Below are 7,158 nucleotides of genomic sequence, written 5' to 3'. Positions count from 1 at the left end.
CCGTGAGTGAGTAATTCCATCGTAGGCTTGCTGGACGGTGATGGGTTGGATGAGATTTACCATGTAATCAAGTTAGTTTTGTTAGGGTTTGATCCTAGTATCCACTATGTTCTGAGATTGATGTTGCTATGACTTTGCTATGCTTAATGCTTGTCACTAGGGCCCGAATGTCATGATTTCAGATCTGAACCTATTGTGTTTTCATGAATATATGTGTGTTCTTGATCCTATCTTGCAAGTCTATAGTCACCTATTATGTGTTATGATCCGACAACCCCGAAGTGACAATAATCGGGATACTTCTCGGTGATGACCGTAGTTTGAGGAGTTCATGTATTCACTATGTGTTAATGCTTTGGTCTGGTTCTCTATTAAAAGGAGGCCTTAATATCCCTTAGTTTTTGCTAGGACCCCGCTGCCACGGGAGGGTAGGACAAAAGATGTCATGCAAGTTCTTTTCCATAAGCATGTATGACTATTTACAGAATACATGCCTACATTACATTGATGAACTGGAGCTAGTTCTGTGTCACTCTATGTCATAGCTATTAAATGAGGAATCGCATCCGGCATAATTATCCATCACTGATCCATTGCCTACGAGATTTTCACACATTGTTCTTCGCTTATTTACTTTTCCGTTGCTACTATTACAAGTGCTACAAAAACCCAAAAACATTTACCTTTACCTTTTACTACTGTTACCATTACTATCATACTACTTTGCTACTAAATACCTTGCTGCAGATACTAAGTTATCCAGGTGTGGTTGAATTGACAACTCAACTGCTAATACTCAAGAATATTCTTTGGCTCCCCTTGTGTCGAATCAATAAATTTGGGTTGAATACTTTACCCTCGAAAGTTGTTGCGATCCCCTACACTTGTGGGTTATCACACCATCATCGGTGCTCCCTCTAACTTGGCACTGTTATATGTGGTTGCATGTTATGTGTGATGTCTAGCTTGTACTGCTTCTAATTTTGTTGAATTCCATCTGCTTACTTTACACATTATACTTGAATAAGACACACGTTCCTGTTTCTAGACCATACAGTATCTGTCTATCACACCATGTTCTTACATCAAATTACTACTGTTGTGTAACCTGCAACAATCACTTATCATAAGACACGTTTGACTTCAGAGTGTGATATAGGTTACATCTCGCATTTTTTTCTAGCTTGTACTACTAATTTGTTGAAATGGCACTTATGACTAGACAGTTTGAATTGGTAGAGTGATATTCATTGCATCTTTCATATGGTGTCTAGCTTTCATTGCTTCTAATTTGTTGAAATGCCTTCTCCTTAGTTTACACATCATAAGCTGTGAATATGCAATGTTGTGAATATGCAATGGCACTAATGACGAGAGACCTCTAACATGGTAGTGTGATGTTGTTTGCATCTTGCATATGATTTTTTCTTGTACTGCTTCACATTTGTTTAAACGCCATTTATGATGAGACACTGTTAACTTGGCAGAGTGATATTTTTAGCATCTTTCATATGGTATCTACCTTCCATTGCATTGCTTCTAATTTGGTGAAATGTCTTCTGCTTAGTTTACACATCATAGTTCTGGTTATCTCTTCCGTCCTGTTTTTCATACATATTACATCCTCCTATCATGTGGTTGTCTAACACCAAAGTTCAGTTCGCCTACATCACGCATCAATTTGTTCTGAAGAACTAAATTGTTATTCGTTTTTCTTGTCGGATTGACTTAACATGGCACAGAGAAAGAGGAAGAAACACAGAATGGCAGGGAATGAGAAGCGGATGAATCCTGTAGATTCTGCTGGTACTGATGGTGCAATAGAAGGTCAAAGTCCAGCGGAAAATTCTACAAATAGGGCATCCCATGCTACACGAGCTGCAAAAAAAGCCAAACAGAAACAAATAGTTGCCACCAAACAAGCAGAGACAGCCCTAGTTCTTGCAACACCTTCCACAGTACTACCAGCTGCACGAGTTACTCGTGCATCATCTGAGCTAGCAGCACGTTCCCAAGCTCCCTTGCCACCTGACACTACTTCCCAAGCACTCTTGACACAAGACGAGTTGGCAATATCAAATGAACCTTGTGAGCTTGAACAGCAAGAAGGTAGTTGTTGGAGTCAAGTTACAGTTGCATGCTTCTTTATATGTAGCCTCATGGTTTGATGTACACTAACACTTCCTATGTTCGTCGTTGGACTAGCACCTAGGCGCAAGAGGAAACAAACATCAGGGATAATGCTCGATAGGTTAACTAAATCTAGAGGAGGAAGAATGAAGGTCCGTTTTGAGGCAGGTTTAAAAAGGCCACATGATGCTACAGAGTCAGCCAAGTTAGTATCAGAGGTAGCGGTTGCCGTTAGGTGTCATGTATGTATCCTCCCAACATGGATTCAGTACAGGAATGAAAAATACGAAACCCAGTTCAACACCTACCTCGACCATTTATCTATAAGTATGGTTACGTATGGAAACTAGTAATATCATCTTGCTATGTCCCATACTTTCTAGGTTGCTGATAATGATACTCCCATAATTTTCAATAGATGAGGTTCAAGTTGGATAGCCAAGATGATGCAACCAGACAAGCTTGCACCCATGTTTTCAAGTCTGCTCTGCGACAGTATCAGTATAACTTGAGGAAAACTCACTTTGAAGGCAAGGCTAACAGTGAACTCTACCAAACATCTCCAGTGGAAAATATATTGGATGAAGACTGGAGGGGCCTTGTTAAACACTGGTTTGATCCCAAGTATCAGGTACATTATATATATGTGATCAAATCACATGTTGAAGTCCTATTTACGCATGTGCCACACAAATCTATCTTCTTGTAGGTGAACTGTTCAAAGAACAAGGCCAACCGTACGAAAGTGAAATTCCAACAGACGACAGGATCTCGTAGCTATATTGCACACTGCGAGGCTCTTGTAATTAGCTGTTGTTTCACTCTTTTCGCTGTACCATATTATCAGATCTATAATGACTTGTTCGAAATGCAGAGGAAAGCCCGCAAGGACCAAAAAGTACCTGAACCAAATGTTGTGGAAATCTTCAAGGACTGTCACACCAGCAAGAAGAAGGGCATGACTACACCAGTCAAAGTCGCTGTTGTAAGTCCTTAATCCTCATGCCTTTTAACTACTACTTACTCTGACTTGTGCCTTGAACTGCATGGTTTGCAGCCAATGTCTATTACTCTTTTCAATTTTATACACAATTGTCTTAGTGTATCATTGCACCTTACAAGGTTTAAAAGAGAGGAGTGATGTTCCTTTGATCTTAACCCATAATCTAGTTCTGTGCTGGACTTGCCCACACAATCTTATAATTGCATGTTTGTCTGTTCTCAGTTGTTTTATGATATGAATGATGTCATACTATGCTTACCGTATTATAAACTTCATCTCTTTATCCTTAGCCCTCAATACAATGTGAAGAAATAGACAATACATTAGCGATGGTACATGGTCATATGTTTGGAACCTGGTTTTATTATGTACTTTGCAATAAAATACAACTAAATATTTTACATGGGTTCACCAGAATAAGTTCTGTATATAGACCAAAGCTATTTTGTTTGGTTTTGCTGCCTCCTTAATATCTTCTATTCTGGTACTAATGTAAAAACTCAAATTTTTAGCGAGCTATGGAAAAAATGGTGGAACCGCCACCTTCTGAAGGTGGCGAGGCAACTATAACCGCAATGTCAGCTCTTGCTGCAGTGGATCAGTACCTGTCCACTAACAGTGCCAAAAGCACATTCCTGCGTAATACTGGGTTGGTTGTTAAGGCAATCTCGTCCAAACTGCCTCATGATCAAGATATGCAAGCTCAAAGCAATGTTGTATCTGCGCTCCAGACACAAGTCCATTCCCTAACAGAGACCCTTTGTGAAACAAGGAGAGACACTTTTCGATGTCGTCAAGATATGCATGGTTTTGAAACCAAACTATCAGACATTTTCTATGTTGTTTAGGAGCCTAGGAGAAACGAAGGCGAGGGTTATGGTGCTCCATTGGACAATACAACATGAAAACGTAATAGTCAGGTCAAATGAACTGAGCTTCTGAACTTCTCGTGGTGCATTTATCTGCTAGACTGTTAAGTTTTATGCCAACCTTCCTTTTGTTATATAGTTGTAATTTGTTTTGGTGCGATACAAAATTTGTTCTTAACGTGCAGCCACCAGCTGAAAAAAATGCAAGCCATTTTTGTATAGTGTAGGGTGTTCCCTGAGGGAGTCCTGGATAAGGGGGTATCCGGATAGCCGGACTATATACATCATCCGGACTATAGAAGCGTCAAGATACAAGACTCAAGACTTCGGCTCGTGTCCGGATGGGACTCTCCTTGGCGTGGAAGACAAGCTTGGCAATCCGGATATTATGTTTCCTTCCTTGTAACCGACTCCATGTAAACCCTAGCTCTCCAGTGTCTATATAAACCGGAGAGCATGGTCCTTAGAAGGCCGATCACAATTACAATCATACCATCATAGGCTATCTCTTAGGGTTTAGCCTCTACGATCTCGTGGTAGATCTACTCTTGTATTCCACATATATTCAATATTAATCAAGCAGAAAGTAGGGTTTTACCTCCATCGAGAGGGCCCGAACCTGGGTAAACATTGTATCCCTTGCTTCCTGTTACCATCAGCCTAAGACGCACAGATCGGGACCCCCTACCCAAGATTCGCCGATTTTGAGACCGACATTGGTGCTTTCATTTAGAGTTCCTCTGTGTCGTCGCTTCGAGACTTGATGGCGTCTTCAATCATCAACAACACGGTCCAGGGTGAGACTTTTCTCCCCGGACAGATCTTTGTGTTCGGCAGCTTCGCACTGCGGGCCAATTCACTTGGCCGGTTGGAACAGATCGACAGCTTCGCCCCCAGCCACCAGACCAGGTTCGGAAACTTGAACTACACGACGGATATACGTGGAGACTTGATATTCGACAGATTCGAGCCTACGCCAGGAGCGCCGGACAGCCACGACGAGCACGGCCTAGACCTGCTGTCGGACAGTGCCCGGGACATCATCCCCGAAGCAGCCTTGGATCTAAATCCAGGGCAGGTTGCGTTGCCTATGGACGGAGGGCTAGACCCCGCTCCGCAGGCCGCACACTTATCGGCGGTGGAGCCGAACACAGGTCCCACCGCTGTGGAGGCCTGTAATCCCGGACCCGAGTCTCATATCTGGCTGTTGGTCCTGGTCCGCTCACTCTCGAGCCAGCCGAGCCAGGTTGGGCTCCGGTAATGGAGTTTACCGTTGCGGACATCTTTGAGCACTCACCCTTTGGCCACATGCTGAACTCATTGAAGTCTCTCTCTTTGTCAGGAGACTCTGGGCCGAACTATGTCCGGCTAGAGTGGGAAGCAGGCGACGAAGGAATTCGCTACCCACCCACCACCCACTTTGTCGCCACGATCGATGATTTAACCGACGTGCTCGACTTTGACTTCGAAGACATCGATGGTATGGACGACGATGCAGGAGACATACAGGAGCCACCGCTCACAGGGCGGTGGGCAGCCACCTCTTCATACGATATATATATATATATATATATATATATATATATATATATATATATATATATATATATATATATATATATATATATATATATATATATATATATATATATATATGGTGGACACTCCGAAAGAAACGAATGGCGACGAGGCAACGGAGGATAACCCCTCCAAGAAGAAAGCAAAGCATGGGCGTCGCCAGCGCCGCTCCAAGCCCCGCCAAGGCAATACCGGCGCCGGAGATGATAATAATCCGGACGGTGCCGATGATGAATACAACCCCGAACAGCCCGCCTTCGAGCAGGCCGAACAGGAAGACGGGCATAACAGCCCAGATGAACAGGCGACGGACGGGTATCCGAAGGAGGACAACTACATGCCCCTCTCCGAAGACGAGATTAGCCTCGGCAATGACGAGTTCGGCGTACCCGAAGACCCCGCAAAGCAGGAGCGCTTCAAGCGCCGGCTTATTGCCACTGCGAGAAGCCTGGAGAAGAATTAGCAGCAGCTCCAAGCTGATCAAGATCTGCTCACAGACAGATGGACAGAAGTCCTGGCAGCCGAGGAATACGGACTCGAGCGCCCCACGGCTGACCGACCGCCTCGAGGTCGGGACAAAACGGCATATCAGCTGAAATACCAGCCCGTACCCCTGCGCCGGTTTTCTATGGCCCGGGGCAATACTCAGGACCTGCGTGATAAACTGGATAACACCGTAGGACAACCAAGATCGATCTATGGGTCACGGGGGCGCGCCAAAGCACATGACGATGACCGTCATACCGGATACACTAAAAAAATCCGGCCGGGCCAAATACAACCAGTCAAACGCAGCCGGACTGCGCCGTGACATAGCCCGACATAGAGGCGCCGCACACCCCCTATGCTTCACTGATGAAGTGATGGATCACAAATTCCCAGAAGGGTTTAAAACCGTAAACATTGAATTATACGATGGCACCACAGACCCCGCGGTATGGATCGAGGACTTCCTTCTCCACATTCACATGGCCCGCGGAGATGATCTACACGCCATCAAGTATCTTCCCCTTAAGCTCAAAGGACCTGCCCGGCACTGGCTAAACAGCCTGCCCGCAAATTCCATTGGCAGTTGGGAAAACCTGGAAGACGCATTCCTTGACAACTTCCAGGGCACATATGTGTGACCTCCGGATGTCGATGACTTGAGCCATATAACTCAACAGCCCGGAGAATCACCCAGGAAATTCTGGACTTAGTTCCTAACTAAAAAGAACCAAATAGTCGATTGTCCGGACGCTGAAGCCCTGGCGGCTTTCAAGCATAATATCCGTGACGAGTGGCTCGCCAGACACCTCGGCCAGGAGAAACCCAAGTCCATGGCCGCTCTTACGACACTAATGACCCGCTTTTGCGTGGGCGAGGACAGCTGGTTGGCTCGCAGTAGCACTACGCCATATTCTGGAACTTCAGATGTCTGGGATAATAATGGCAAGCCACGGCGCAACAGACACAAGTGACAGAACAACGGCGACAGCTCCGAGGATATGGCGGTCAATGCCGGATTTTGCGGATCGAAATCCGGTCAGCGGAAGAAGCCATTCAAGCGCAACAATCAAGGACCGTCCAGTCTGGACC

Source organism: Triticum aestivum, chromosome 5B, assembly GCF_018294505.1.
Source record: "Triticum aestivum cultivar Chinese Spring chromosome 5B, IWGSC CS RefSeq v2.1, whole genome shotgun sequence".
In the NCBI taxonomy this organism is placed as follows: Eukaryota; Viridiplantae; Streptophyta; class Magnoliopsida; order Poales; family Poaceae; genus Triticum; species Triticum aestivum.
This window is presented reverse-complemented; position numbering follows the sequence as displayed.